Below are 16,220 nucleotides of genomic sequence, written 5' to 3'. Positions count from 1 at the left end.
AATCAATGGATTGGGGCCTATTTTGTTGAAAGTCATAGGTGTACGAAGACTTTTGGGAGCCACTGTATATAGGGGCTTTAGTTAATATTGCCCCTATAGTCATATTGCAACAAAAAGTTTTTATTTCAAAAAAAATGCGTGGTATCATATTTCTTGTTAACCACTTTCTCTTGCTTGTTACATGTTTCAAAACGTGACATTATTTGTGGTTGACTCCTTTGGAAAATTACAGAATATCATTAAAATACTGTAACAAAGATCCAATAAAATAATAAATAAATTTATTGCTAGACCTAAGTCTTCCTTACTTTCAGAAGCTATGTAATGAATGGGGAGGGGGATGATTCTCATGATTAAGAAAAATTCTGAGGGGGAGGGGGTGAAAACAGCGTAATATTTAAAAAAAAAAGAACTCTTTGAAAATGTATAATACCTAATAATAATAATGGGGTTGTTTCCTTCAGTCAAAAGTATTACTTTTAGTCACTGAAATTGATACAATAAGCAAAAAAAAAAAAAAAAATAACATGGACCCAGAAAATTCTTTCATTTTCCCAACAGTTATTTTTTAATTAATTTTTTTAAAATGTCCAATTTTTCAAACAAGGCGTGGTCTAGATGACGTCACAAATGATGCTTTTCGGCGCATCTTTGTACCGCGTTTCCACGTTATGATAATCAAGAAGCGAATTAAAATTGCGCTCTACGCTTGCTATCAACCATATCGCTGCCAATACACGTGAGTAAAGATGCGAATTAAATATTTTGCTCTGTGAATGTCAACACAGAATGGCATTTCGTCATTTGTGATGTCATCGGCAAGAAATGTAAACAATGAAAGATCATCGATTTAAGCTATTTTTTAAAAATATTAAACTCAAACAAATTATTTAAAAAATGGTACGATCCTACGTTTTTAGGCGTTCTTTCAGAAAAAAATACTTTTAAAATATTGAAAACGATCCCATTATCATAATTATTATTAAATATATTATTATAATTATTCATATCATTATTATTATTATGATAACGCTCTCTTCGGACCGATACTGGGAGGCCAGGAGCCTCTTAGATTCATAGACTGTTGCTACAGATGCTTTTCCTATTTTTCGAATCTTTGTCTTTTGTTTATTTCCTTATTCCAGTTTTTCTCCTTTATCTGAAGTTGTCTTACAATGTTGCCATCTTTATCTTTTCTTTACAAATAATAAAGCTGAAAGTCTCTCTGTCTGGATGTCTAGATGTCTGTAGCATGTCTGTAGGATGTCTGGATGTCTGGATCTCTGTGACGCGCATAGCGCCTAGACCGTTCGGCCGATTTTCATGAAATTTGGCACAAAGTTAGTTTGTAGCATGGGGGTGTGCACCTCGAAGCGATTTTTCGAAAATTCGATGTGGTTCTTTTTCTATTCCAATTTTAAGAATAAAACTATCATAAGATGGACGAGTAAATTACGAAATTATCATAACGTGGAACCGTAACATGGGCACAAGCCAATTGGCGAGAAAATTCCCCATAAATTATTAGTAAATATACAGGGGAACCAAAAGACCTTTTAATTTTTCTATTACGGACAAAGCCGTGCGGGTACCACTAGTTGGAAATAAATAAAAAATATACATTATTATTATTATTGTTATTATTATTATTATTATTATTATTATTATTATTATTATTCATTTTTTGCAGTTTCTAAAAGTTTTTAAAAAGTGGAGTCGTCCACTTCTTGCATTGAGGTCTTGAATTTTAATGGAAAGTTATGCAAACCAAAGAAACATTCTAGTCTCTAAAAGAACATATCTGATGACAGAGGGGGAAAACCCAACATGTTATGGGGGAAAAAACCCTCCCTGAAACAAAAGGAGCTAAGGTATGTGCTCACTGCGCCGTTTATTCTCAGGCAGAAGATGAAATATTTGCAGTGATGATCTGTAATTCATCAGTTAGAGAAAATAGTTTGCAAGCAGTTAAATTACTATCAAAAAGGGTTCCATCTGCGATTTATTGAGACAAATGTCAAGTACAATGGAAAGCGAAGGACGGACAAATATGCCACCATTTGAAAATCATTACATCTATACTTTCTTAGAAATAAATCTTCCATTGGAAGACCCTTCAATGACGTCGAAAATCTATTGCTAAAGAAAGAGAAATCTGAAGCACCGACTATTTGAAAATAAAACATTCATTTTTGTTCCAAGGCACTTCGCCTGATACTTTTTCAAGTTGCATTTATTTGCCCAGTTCGATTGTCATCAAGGTAAGTATTAGATTAAAAGGGCCGATTCTGTCTGAAAAAGGTTAAACAAGATAAGACAGAATTATTGTTTATTTTATTTTGTCGTATGACTCCTCAGAGAGAGTTACTAGAACGTATTGAGTCATTTAGAACATTCATTGAACTAATCGGTTACGTATTCTGGAAGGAAGTGTATTGTTTGCGGTCAGGGTTCATTTTTAAGACGTCAGCCAAGAAGTGTTATTAACCTAAAATTATAGCTATAAAAAGAAAAATTGAACCTAACCCAGTTTTTTCTAAAGTGCATGGGATATAAGTCAAGAGCATAAAATAACTATTTTGTGTTGAACATCATTGGATTATTTGTCGATCGTCCGAAAAAGGTTAATTTTCTAGGTAAGTTATATTTTTTGTATTTGATATTTTCAGCTTTATGCATCATTTAAAAATAGTGTATTAGAAAAGGATATAAAATCGAAGTTCTTACTGATTCATCCATTTTTTTTTCACTTCGGAAGCATGTTAAAATGTAAAATAAATATTGTGACAAAAATTAAGTAACATATTTCAGCTAATTTTTCAAAATATTTTCTTTTTCACAAATTTTATTTTTCTGTTGTGTAAAAATTGTTCATGGTGCTGCAAGAAGCTAAACCTTTGAACTAAAAAAAAGTTGAATTCCTTGTTAAATGCTTAAATTAATTCCTTTTTTTATTATTAATGTTACCTATCTCTTAAACAACTTGTTATTAAGCTTATTGAAACGTAGTTAAACAAAAAGACCTTCGAAAATCTCTGAGTTCCTTATTTGAAACTTTTACAATACATTTTGTTCTAATTCGACTGATTTTCAACAGATCTGTACAGAGCCGCCGAGAGCCAAGGCGCGGCCCTTGTTAGTTCAGCCGCCGGGCCAAATTACAGATAAAACTTATTAAACTTATACTATCCCGATTCCAAGACGGGACTCAAGGGGAGGGCCCCAAGTTTCTGACTAGGGGCCCGGCCTCTCGTCGGCCCTGGATCTGCACGATGTACAATGTTTCGAAGGCTTAAAACATCGACTTGTTAAGCACTTTTGAGATGACTTTTTGTAAACTATTGACAACAATTTAAAATTTCTTCTCAATGACTATGAAGTTTCCAACCAATTTTATTGCCAATTGCTTCAGGAAGGAAATTTGATGCCATAAAGCTGTGGTGCAGGGTTTTACTTAATTTCTCTTTAAACGGTTTTTGTGATTAGTTTATAATTAATTTTTATTCCATGAAGAATTAATAAAGAAAACTAAATAGTTCATTTTCATACAAAATACAAACAAGACACCACAGCATCACTATCACTAAAACGTTCGAAAGGGAGGGAAAAAAGTGGTGCATTGATTAAAATACCAAAATAGAGTTCAGCTAACATAAAAATCTAGGGCATATATGCGCCTCAGAGCCAGATTAGCGAAAACCCCGTAATTCGCAACTCCAGAGCTCGAATACGCCACCTTGCGGTGATTAACAATGCTAAAGAAAAAGGTAAAACATTCCGTTCCAGGTGTTTTCTTTGAAGAAAATTACAGGCTTCAGAGAGTTTATGGTGTAACGTAATTTCAGAGGAATAGAAAAGAAAGTTTTCCACAAACACCATGAAATATTGCTGTCATTCATTAAGCTTCAAAGTAAGTTATAAGTTACGGCATCTGTTTGTTTTACCTTTTTCATCCGCCATTAGGCAGTGGCTGCGGCGCCCCCTATAGTTTATTGGAGTTGCGAATCGCTAGTTTACAGGAGAGGGAAAACATTTGGCGAGGCAAATCCATAGACTAATAATAAGAGTAGACCGAGCTTTCCCAGACTTGCTGATGAAAAAATTGGTTCATGGATACATCATGTGACTGGTGGAAGGCTCGGCGAAAACTTTGGCGGCATGGTTGCCAGCTGGCAGTATTATCTATAGTTTGGCACTCGGCATGTATTTTAAGACGTAATGTGCTTTCATTATAATTTTTTCCCAGGTGCAGAGATGATTGAACTGTTTTTCTTTTAGTTATGCATTATTTTGACATCAGTAATTAGTTTTTGATCGCAGTTTTCAGTAACTTTAATTTCATTCGGAACTACTACATCAGCGTTGGCGTAAACGTTTTGCGTTAACGCAAAAATGTACTAATCGGTATCTTAAATTGAAATTGTAGGTAAAAATCTTACCTTTTGCCGATTCTTTTTGGGCGCTTGCATCTTTAATTGCTTAGAGAGTTATTAAAATTCAATAAAGAAAATGCACAATACTATCTAAACGAAAAACTCACTATATTAACAAAATATTTACAACTTAGAATAACAAATTTTCAAATCAGACTCCATAAAAGATCATTCTTCCGTGTTTCATCAATTCTATTTATTTTATTTCTCGCTCACGTTGATCGTCTGCTACGATCAACGCCCGCTGTTGCTAGGATATCCACCAGTCACATGGTTTGGTTTATGAGCAGCAAAAGGGTTGCCATAGCTCAGTCTACTCTTATTATAAGTCTATGGGCAAATCATTTCCGCACTTGATTATTATAGGCCTTAACAATCACTGAAATTCATGGCAACAAAGAGGGCGCTACAGGCAATTCCTGTTATCTATTCTTACAATCAAAATATCCAATCCCTGTAAAATAAAAAATAAACAAACTTTGAAACCTTAGCAAAAATTGGTGGATACACTGGATTGGGTTCAGCGCCTCTTGTGGTCAAAATGGGCGACAGTTTCAAAACTTTCGAGAATTTCAAGAGCAGATCATCTTAGGCTACTAGTTGCATCGATTAACATAGAAAAGTAATAAATTGTCTAGGCCCGTAAAGCGTAAGCGATTAAGGCTGAGGCAAAACTCAGAAGTCACGTGACTCAAAACAACGCATGGTTGAGCAGTGTTGCCAGATTGGGGGAAATTTCCCCATTTTGGGGAAATCTGGTGCTCTCTGGGGAAATTTTGGGGAAATGGGTTTTGAGGGGAATTCTTTGAGAAAAAAATTTTTCTTTGGGAAAACCAGGGGGGGGGGGAAACCTCAAGAAAAAAAAAGGAATTTTTTTCACATTTAGATTCGCGTCAAGAAGTAGTAGTTACACTGTTTGTATCAAACAGCGTTGGTTTAGCTTTGCTTAACTTTATGGAATTCGCATTTTGCATTATGCTACGGAATTCGCATTAATGTTCTGCGCGAGTAACTAGTTAATACGTGAAACGGGTAAAAATAAGTGTGATGAAGAATGTTCTTGGATACATATGTACAAAAATCATAGTTTGAATGTACATACAGAAGCAGAGTAGTAAATGCAAGTAGAAAAAAAAATCATTTGGCTATTTCTTATCTTTCGGTCAGGCGCTTGTATTTATGACTAGTGGCACCCGCATGGCTTTGCCCGTAGTAGAAAATTAAAAGGTCTTTTGGTTCCCCTGTATGTTTACAAATAATGCATGATGAATTTCTTGTCAATTGGCTTGCCCACGTTTCGGTTCCACGTTATGATAGCTTGGTAATTTACTCATCCATCTTATGATAATTTTGTTCGAGAAAATGTCCTTGAAATTGGAATAGAAAAAGAACAAAATTGAATTTTCGAAAAATCGTTTAAAGGTGCATACCCCCATGCTAGAAACTAATTCTTTGCCAAATATCATGAAAATCGGCGGAACGGTCTAGGCGCTATGCGTGTCACAGAGATCCTGACAGACAGAGATCCGGACAGACAGAGAGACTTTCAGCTAGATTATTAGTACAGATAAAGAAAGATAACGATAAAGAAGACAAAAAAAAAAGCAAAAATGGGAAGAAAAGAAAAAGTTGGGGAATTTCATAAGAAAATTTGGCTATTTGGGGAAAAAAAATTTCTTTCAAGAGACAAAAATAATAGAGGAAGTCGATTCATTTTCTTAAAATATTAGTGGAAAAAAAATTTTTGAATTTGGGGAATTTCGGTAGAAAACATCGCTTTTTGGGGAAAAATTGGAAGGGAATTGGGGAAATCTGGATTTGACCATCTGGCAACACTGTGGTTGACACGTTTTGCGTGACACTAGCTATAGAAACCTGATTTCTTCGAATGCTTTGATAATTCAATAGAATATATCTCGTGACTTGGGGTCTTTGCTTCACGAATGAAAGTCTTTACTCACTCCATTTTATCTCTTCTCAATGCATGTGCCTGATGAGTTGAGTGTCGTGTAAAGATTGTCACTTTTCTACCAGGTTGCACCTACACTTCCGTGATGAAACTAAGTTGCCGAGCGTGTAGAATACCTTAATTTCGCTGCGACTGAAAGTGATCTTCTGTTATTTCCTTTGGATTATTTCGCTTCAATGTTTTTATGAGAGCACAGTATCTACAAATTTTTATTCAATGGCCAGACATATACGGTACCTGATTGATTTTGTCTACCAAGTTTATTTATAGGTTTGATTCATTGACCTTTAAAATTACTTGTTTATTTAATAGTAGTGGTACACTTACGGCTTTGCCCGTAGTAGAAAAATCAAAAGGTCATTTGGTTCGCCTGTATATTTACAAATAATGGATCATGAATTTCTCGCCAATTTGCTATGTTCATTTACCTGCCCATGTTAAATTTTCACGTTATGATAATTTGGTAATTTACTCTTCCACGTTGTGATAATTTGCGTGGATTTTTTTTTTAATTGGAATAGAAAAGGAACAAAATCGAATTTTCGAAAAATCGCTTCGAGGTGTAAACCTCCATGTTATAAACTAATTCTGTGCCAAATTTCGTGAACATCAGCCGAACGGTCTAGGCGCTATGGGCGTCACAGAGATCCAGACAGACAGACAGAGATCCGGACAGAGAGAGATCCAGACAGAGAAACTTTCAGCTTTATTATTAGTAAAGATAAAGATTTAACCTTTACAATGTACACAGTAGAACCTCATTAATCCGGGCTAATAGGGGATCCAAGTTGTCCGAATTAATAATAGTTCGTATTAAACAAAATAACCAATAAACGGATCCAAGGTAAACAAACTACTGTACACAGCAAAATTTGTATTTTGAGTTCAAGAGAATGGAATATAAAACTGCACAAAAGAAAATTACAAAAATACATTGCAAAAATACAAAATACTATCTACAGAAAACACATTATAGCGTTTACTCGCCTTTTGTTTTATTCAGAACTAGTGGTAACCGCACGACTTTGCCCGTAGTGGAAAACTAAAAGGTCTTTTGGTTCGCCTGTATATTTACAAATAATGGATGATGAATTTCTCGCCAAACTGCTATATTCATTAGCTCGCCCATGTTACGGATCCACGTCATGATAATTCCGTAATTTATTCGTCCACGTTGTGATAATTTGCTCGGTAAAATTTTCTTAAAATTGGAACAGAAAAAAGAACAAAATCGAATTTTCAAAAAATCTCTTCGAGGTGCACACCCTCATGCTACAAACTAATGTTGCACCAAATTTCATGAAAATCGGCCGAACGGTCTAGGCGCTACGCATCACAGAGATCCTGACAAAGATCCAGACAACCTTATTATTAGTAAAGATGTTCATCTAAATGGCTATCCAGATTAAAAGAAGTCCGGTTTAGTTGGGTCCGGATTAATGAGGTTTTATTGTGTTTGCATCACCGCACATTCTTACATGCTCTTCAGATATCTATTCCGGAGAGAGGCAACCCGACCACAGCGAAATATGAAAACCGATTAATTCTTTTGTGATATAAACGTGAAATCCCGTTGCAACAAATATCGTTAACAGGAAATAGCCTTTAAATCCCGTTTTAGTTTCCATTACCTGGTTTGAATTCCATTAGAACGAAATTCCCGTTACAACGAACAAAATTTGCACTCCTTTGAAATTCCCGCAGGGGTGCAGAAAATGTTTTTAACACCAACATTTCCCCCAATCTATATGAAAATGTCCTCAAAATTTTACAATATGCTTTATGTTTTAGATAAAAATTCATTCCTATTACTGTAGGTCGAGATAATTTTGGAGAAAAAAAGCAATTGCATCTTTAAAACTAATAGAATGACCTAGTAGCTAGTAGAACTCGGTATCTAAAAAGTAAGTTAAGTAAATACATGTAAGATTTAATTAAAAATCTCGTATCTAATATTTATTATTTAATGTAAATTATTACCCAACAAATAGTTGATGAAAATATGGAGTGGTGATGCAAAAGGGAATGCATTCAAAAGGCACTTTCAGGGGGAAAAAAATCGGATAAAAAAAAAATTTTCCCCTAATCCTAGATCACCGGATCGGACATATTCTGCACCAAATTCGTTGCAGCAGGATTTTACTTTATTTCTTATCAAAGCCTGTAATGCTTTCCCGCAGTCACGTGTTGTCTACACAGTTTTGTGTTGGTCGTAACCTTGATCATGAAACTTAAACGGCTTTAGTTACTGTCAGAAAAAAAAAAGGATTACAAATAACTTGAAATATTGCCTGAAGGAAAGTGGCAGGACAATACAACTCGGACCCGCGGAGCATGTCAACACGATTCTATTTATTCTACTCCCTTAAACGTCTTCGGTAATAAATAGAACTTGAAGCCACCCCACGCGTGAATAACGCTGAGGTCATCAACAATGAAACTCGCGCCATAGCATAATAGTTTGATAATATTTTCTGGCAATGTTTGTTATGCAGGGAAATACTCTATTTTGACAAGGTAGAACTAAATCCAGTTAACTTAACTGTTTTACTGGTAAGACTCATTTTAGAAGAATGAAGAAACGAAAAAGTGGTCAACAATGAACGCTATCTTCTAGAGTTTAGGTTTCATCCACTGCAAGGGTTAAAATTTCAACTATCAAAATATCATCTAACATGCAATGGGGTGGTTTCCTTCAGACGAAAGTACTACTTTTAGTCATTAAAATGGATAAAATGAGCAAAAAAAAAAAAAAAAAATAATTTGAATTCTGACATTTTGAATTCAAATTATGTTTTTCGCAATCACGAGTGTGTGTATGTAGGCGTGTGTGTCTGTGTGTGGGGGGTATGTGTGTTGTGTGTAGGGGTATGTGTATGTGTGTGTAGGTATGTGTGTTTGTGTCTGTGTGCAGGCATAAGTGTGTGAGTAGTTGTGTGTATGAATGTGTGTGTATGTGGGGAGGGGGGATGTGTATGAGTGTGTAGGTAGGCATATGTGTTTGTGTCTGTGTGCAGGCATGAATGTGTGGGTAGTTGCTTGTATGTGTGTGTGTATGTGTTTGTGTGTGTGTGTGTGCATGTGTAGGTGTCTGTATGTATTTGTGTGTGTATGTGTGTGTAGGTGTATGTATGTGTATGTGTTTGTGTGCATATGTGCGGTGTGTGTGTGTGTGTAGTTGTGTATGTATGCGCGTGTGTGTAGGACATGGATGCAACCTGGAGACGGCTTTCGCTACAGGAGCAGCATCGTGAGGAGCCGGTCGACGGTGATGGTGCGGAGGGTGGCGGTGGGAAAATAAAATCAAAGGGCATCAAAACAGTCAAATGAGAACAATAAGCAATCGTGATTACTCAAAAAAAAAAAAAAAAAAAAAAACATGGACCCAGAAAATACTTTTATTTTCCCAACAGATTTTTTTTTTAATTAATTTTTTTAAATGTCTGATTTTGAAAACAAGGCATGGTCTTGATGACGTCGCAAATGATGCGATTTGGCGCATCTTTCTACTACTTTTCCACGTTATGATAATCAAGCAGCGAATTAAAATTGCGCTCTACGCTTGCTATCAACCATATCGTTGCCAATACACGTGAGTAAAGATGCGAATTAAATATTTTGTGCTGTGAATGGCAACATTGAATAGCATTTCATCATTTGTGATGTCATCGGACAGAAGCATAAACATTGAAATTAACATCGATTTTAGTAATTTTTTAAAAATATTAAACTTAAACAAGTTATTTAAAAAATGATCAGATCCTATGTTTGTAATCATGCTCTTTCAGAAAAAAATACTCTTAAAATTTTGAAAACGACCTTATTGCTTCGTTCAAATGTAGAAGCAATTTTCATCCATCATACCTTGACGGGAGATTTTCTAGAAAAAAGTAAAGCTGTAGCTAATAAGTTTTTTAATTTCACACGATGAGGGTGTTTCCTTCAGTTAAAAGTACTACTTTCGGTCACTGAAATCGATAGAATTAGCAAACAAAATAACATGGGGTCAGAAAATACTTTTATTTTATTAACATTTATTTTCAATGATTTTTTTAAAATGTCAGATTTTCAAAACAAAATGCTTTTTCGTGGGACGTCGCAAGTGAAGATAACAATTCTGAATCGGAGCGAGTGGTTGTCTTTTCTGGCAAGATATCGTATATTGGTGTTTTTTATCGCGATCATAATTATTAGAGGAACGAGAACTTTAGTTAAATAAAATAATCATTTAAGCGAAGTTTGACAATGCCCTGAAACTTTAGCGATTTGTGACGTCAGCAGTGAAAATAAAAACAGCAACTGAACGTCCTTTAAGATTATTTTTCAAGAAAGAAAATATGTAAAAATTAAGAAAAAAAATAATTAATTAATTTGAATTTTGACATCTTGAATTCAAATTATGTTTTTCGCAATCACGTGTTTTTTTGCGTGTGTGCAGGCATGTGTGTGTGAGAGAGTGTATGTGTAGGTGTGTGTTTGTGTCTGTGTGCAGGCATGAGTGTGTTGGTATATCTGTTTGTGTATATGTGTGTGTCTGGGTATGTGTGTAGGCATGCGTGTGTGAATGTATGCATGTAGGATATGGACGCAACTTGGAGACGGTTTTCGCTAGAGAAGCAGCATCGTGAGGCCGGTCGACAGGTGGTGCTGGCAGAGGGAGGCGGGGGAAAATAAAATCATAGGAACATCAAAACAGTCAAATGAGAACAATAAGCAATCGTGATTGCTCAAAAAAAAAAAAAAATGCAACTCATCCAACGTTTTCGACCATGCTTTTTCAGGTTTTTTTTTTTTTGAAAAATGAGAAACAATCTAATTTTAACACACGCCCAAAAAACATACAACCGGTATTTCTTCACAAAACACAAGCTTTATGACTTAATGAAATTTTTTGAGTCTGATGCAATTCAAGACAACAGATGAAAATTTGCAGTTTTGTATAAGTTACGTATCCGTTTTTCGTTAATTTTATCTGCATTGTCGACTTACAAATCTATATATCTGATGTATTTACAATCAATAAAACTTGTGACGATATTAGTAGTTCAAGTATCGGAAGATATTTGTAAAATGGCCTCGACAATATGTGTACAAAATAATATTAACATCGTCAGTTAATACACTGAAGCTAATATCATCGAAAGCAAAATCATTCAACTTTTTTTTCCTTTTAAAAAATTACTTGATTGTTAATTTCATTTACTGTTTATGTTGATTTAGCCCTGAAATGAAGATGTAAAGTTTTAATATTAACTTTAGCAATTAAATTAGAAATCTTGCACTTATTTTTGGCTTAACGGTCCGAGGGAAGTGTCCTTACGAATCGTTGCGGACAGCTCAAAGTGGGATCCGAACCACTAGGACATGATCGCAAGGAGAGTCATGCCGATCAATAACATCTTTACGATGTGCCCTTAGGAATCGTTGCGGGACTTACAGCTCAAAATGGGATCCGAACCACTACGACATGATCGCAAGGAGAGTCATGCCGATCAATAACATCCTTACAATGTGTCCTTACGAATCGTTGCGGGACTTACAGGTTAAAGTGGGATCCGAACCACTAGGACATGACGCAAGGAGAGTCATGCCGATCAATAACATCCTTACGATGTGTCCTTACGAATCGTTGCGGGACTTACAGTTTAAAGTGGGATCCGAACCATTAGGACATGATCGCAAGGAGAGTCATGCCGATCAATAACATCCTTACGATGTCTCCTTACGAATCGTTGCGGGACGTAAAGAACAAAGTGGGATACGAACCACAAGGACATGATTGCAAGGAGAGTCATGCCGATCAATAACATCCTTACGATGTCTCCTTACGAATCGTTGCGGGACTTACAGCTAAAGTGGGATCCGAACCACTACGACATGATCGCATGGAGAGTCATGCCGATCAATAACACCCTTACGATGTGTCCTTACGAATCGTTGCGGGACTTCCAAACAAAGTGGGATCCGAACCACAAGGGCATGATTGCAAGGAGAATCATGCCGATCAATAACATCCTTACGATGTGCCCTTACGAATCGTTGCGGGACTTACAACTCAAAGTGCGATCCGAACCACTACGACATGATCGAAAAGGAGAGTCATGCCGATCAATAACATCCTTACGATGTGTCCTTAGGAATCGTTGTGGGACTTACAGCTTAAAGTGGGATCCGAACCATTAGGACATGATCGCAAGGAGAGTCATGCCGATCAATAACATCCTTACGATGTGTCCTTACGAATCGTTGCGGGACTTACAGCTCAAAGTGGGATTCGAACCACTACGACATGATCGCAAGGAGAGTCATGCCGATCAATAACATCCTTACGATGTGTCCTTACGAATCGTTGCGGGACTTCCAAACAAAGTGGGATCCGAACCACAAGGGCATGATTGCAAGGAGAATCATGCCGATCAATTACATCCTTACGATGTGCCCTTACGAATCGTTGCGGGACTTACAGCTCAAAGTGGGATCCGAACCACTACGACATGATCGCAAGGAGAGTCATGCCGATCAATAACATCTTTGCTCTCACCGGGATTCAAACTCCAGGTTACGGTGTAGAAACCTTCGTCTCTACTGAATATTCCATTGGGTAGTTATTGCAATTTTATTAAATTGTGCATACATTAATGTTCGCACTCATTCTATACTTAAGATATTACAAAGATCACTAAATATTTTTTCTGATATAGCTATGCTTCTTTACTAATAATAAAGCAGAAAGTCTCTCTGTCTGGATGTCCGGAGGATGTCTGGATCTCTGTGACGCGTATAGCGCCTAGACCGTTCGGCCGATTTTCATGAAATTTGGCACAAAGTTAGTTTGTAGCATAGGGATGCGTACCTCGAAGCGATTTTTTGAAAATTCGATGGGGTTCTTTTTCTATTCCAATTTTAAGAACAAAACTATCATTAAATGGACGAGTAAATTACGAAATTATCATAACGTGGAACCGTAACATGGGTACAAGCCAATTGGCGAGAAAATTCACCATACATTATTTATAAATGCAGGCGAACCAAAATACCTTTTAATTTTTCTATTACGGGCAAAGCCGTGCGGGTACCACTAGTCGTTTAAAAAAAGTAGTAGGGTTAATTGGAGCATGTTTCAAATTTGAACATCCCTTTTTGACCGCCAAATCACGGTTTTACTTCAGTGAACTTCAAGGTTCATGGTTTTTTGACTGACGTTTCGGTGGATTTTTATTCAACAATTCACTGATTAATCACTGATATGGCGAGTAATTAGTGGCTTTGGCGACTGACAATGGAATTATCAATTATGTGCGGCAGTAACCGATTGATTGAAGATTGGAGCATCAATTATCTACGGTATGATCGATTATCGTTTCTGTGAATTGAAGTTCGGTTAATCCTCTACCATAACGCTGTTAGTTTTCCATTTCGGAGTACTGAAGTTCAGTTGATCAATAACTCTGTGACAAAGTGTAACTTTTGTTGTACAATATTGAGTTAAATAGCTGACCCATATCAAGCTTGCCATGCTAAAATCAAATCTTTGCTAATAATAACGCTGAAAGTCTCTCTGTCCGGATCTCTGTCTGTAAAGTAAGAGTAAATTACGAAATTATCATAACGTGAAACCGTGACATTGGCACAAGCCAATTGGCGAGATACGAAATCATCATAACGTGGAACCGTAACATGGGTACAAGCCAATTGGCGAGGAAATTCACCATACATTATGTGTAAATATACAGGCGAACCAAAAGACCTTTTAATTTTTCTATTACGGGCAAAGCCGTGCGGGTACTACCAGTATATAATAAACTACGATCTTGTAATTATTAATACGTACCATTTTGAAGTTATGATGAATTTAATTTCCAAGAAACTGAATATTTCATGTCAAATCTGAAAATGTTTATTTCCCTATATTTTGATTTCTAATACAAATATTGTAATTCTATGTACTTAAACTGCATATATTAAAATTAAAAATAGCGCAGGATTAAGTATTGAATAGAAAAGTGATTCGCACTTTACGAAACAAAGACGAAATTTAACTTTTCCTTTTATGATCTGTAAAATCCTCTTGAATTACCATACCAACAGTAATCGGTAACCGGCCGGTGCGATATTGGATTTAAGTGATGACATCACAAATGATGAAATGCCATTCACTGATGCCATTCACAGAGCTCAATATTTAATTTGCTTCTCTACTCATGTGTTCAGGCAACGATATAGTTGATAGTAAGCGTAGAGCACAATATTTAATTCGTTTCTTGATTAGCAGAACGTGGAATCGCGGCAGACAGATTCGTCAAAGTACATCATTGTTACGTCATAAAGACCACGCCTTATTTTCAAAATCTGACATTTCAAAAAAAATAATTAAAAATTAAGCGTTGGGAAAATGAAAGTTTTTTCCCCGCTCCGTGTTTTTGTTTATTCTATCAATTTCAGTGACTACAAATAGTAATTTTGACTGAGGAAAACAACTCCAACTTCATTTTATAGTACTATATAGAGATATCGAGATCGTTTTATAATAATCGCAAATTTTCTCCCGTGTAGTACAAGTGCCCTGTCTTACGGACGATGATAGAAATTATTGTAATAAGCAAAATAATATCTGACAACAACTATGTTGAATAATAATAACATATTGAAAACATCAACATTTCTACAATATTTATTTATTTATAGGAAACCACACTGTTAAAAATTTTCGGCAAAATTTACGGTAATTGTTACTGGCATGTATGTTGCCAGTAACTATTACCGTAAAAATCAAATGTTACTGTAAAATTTTACGGTTTCCTCGGTAGGTCACAGCAACCAATCGGAGCTGGGATCGCTTATTTCTCCGGTATAAATTACCGTAAAAATCAGCGATGCTGTAAGTCCGCCATTTTACAGTAACAATTACCAGAAAATCTTCCTGAATTTTTAACAGTGCATGCAAGTAAAGTGTACTGTGTATTGCACTAATAAACGAACAATAACCATTAAAAGTTTTTTTTTATGTTAATATAGCAAAAGATGATAAAAGAACAACTTACAGAGGAACTTCACCAATCAATGCTGACGAAAACCGTTGTATATTTTCGAAGAAACAACTTTAAAAAAAAAAAAAAAAAAAAAAAAAAAAACCTAAACTGTACACAACACAACAACGCAAAACTTAGCACATCACCGCTGAACGGTTGTCATCACAGTTGACGTTTGAGGGACTGCTCGTCAGTCACAATTACGTGATTGTCCTTTCAGGCTGACCAACAAATGATTTATCCATTATCGTGCTTGAAACATTCTCGACACAAAACAAGAGATATAAAAGCTTTCCACTAATATCCGTTCCCGAAAGGTCTATGCAGGAAACTGCCTCAACACAGATTTCTCTTTGGCCATTTTTTTTTTCTTATATCACTCGCTAACTGCCTTTCGGTAGAAAGAAAAAAAACAAAACTACTACCAGGTGAGTGAATGTTCCATAAAAATTATTCCACACGCCGAATCTCATTAATACCCTGCTTTCAAGGTCTTTTTTCATCTCATTGATCAAGGATGTTCAAGGGAGAATCCTGTGTTCGAAGTAGTTAAAGCTCATTCTTTTGTGTCCCATCTTTTTCCGTGTACATTGAGATATTGATAGTATTTCTTGTTCTGCATTGCATATCAAGAAAAATATTAATTTGTTTTGAGATTACTTTTGCCTTAGTTGGATTGTGAAGCACGTAAGAGCAATCAACCATAGCGAGCATGATTTATAATGAAGGTTATGAGTAAGTTTCCTTGAGGATTTGGTGGAGTTTGGAGTTTTAGTGACAGTTTACACT

At 35.8% G+C, this 16,220-nt stretch overlaps 2 protein-coding genes across 2 annotated transcripts in view; one reads left to right on the top strand and one right to left on the bottom strand.

Annotated features, from left to right (window-relative positions):
- LOC129225871 (uncharacterized) overlaps positions 1-16,220 on the bottom strand; it is a 57,805-nt gene that overhangs the window by 23,238 nt on the left and 18,347 nt on the right. The window lies entirely within an intron of this gene.
- Positions 2,191-16,220, top strand: part of LOC129225870 (monocarboxylate transporter 9-like) — a gene marked incomplete in the record, with an annotated part of 101,821 nt that continues 87,791 nt past the window's right edge. Inside the window, 1 exon segment of the mRNA XM_054860398.1 lies at positions 2,191-2,537.

This window comes from Uloborus diversus, chromosome 7 (genome assembly GCF_026930045.1).
Source record: "Uloborus diversus isolate 005 chromosome 7, Udiv.v.3.1, whole genome shotgun sequence".
Lineage (NCBI taxonomy): Eukaryota > Metazoa > Arthropoda > Arachnida > Araneae > Uloboridae > Uloborus > Uloborus diversus.
The sequence above is the reverse complement of the archived record's forward strand: the minus strand, read 5'-3'. Positions and strand labels throughout refer to the sequence as shown.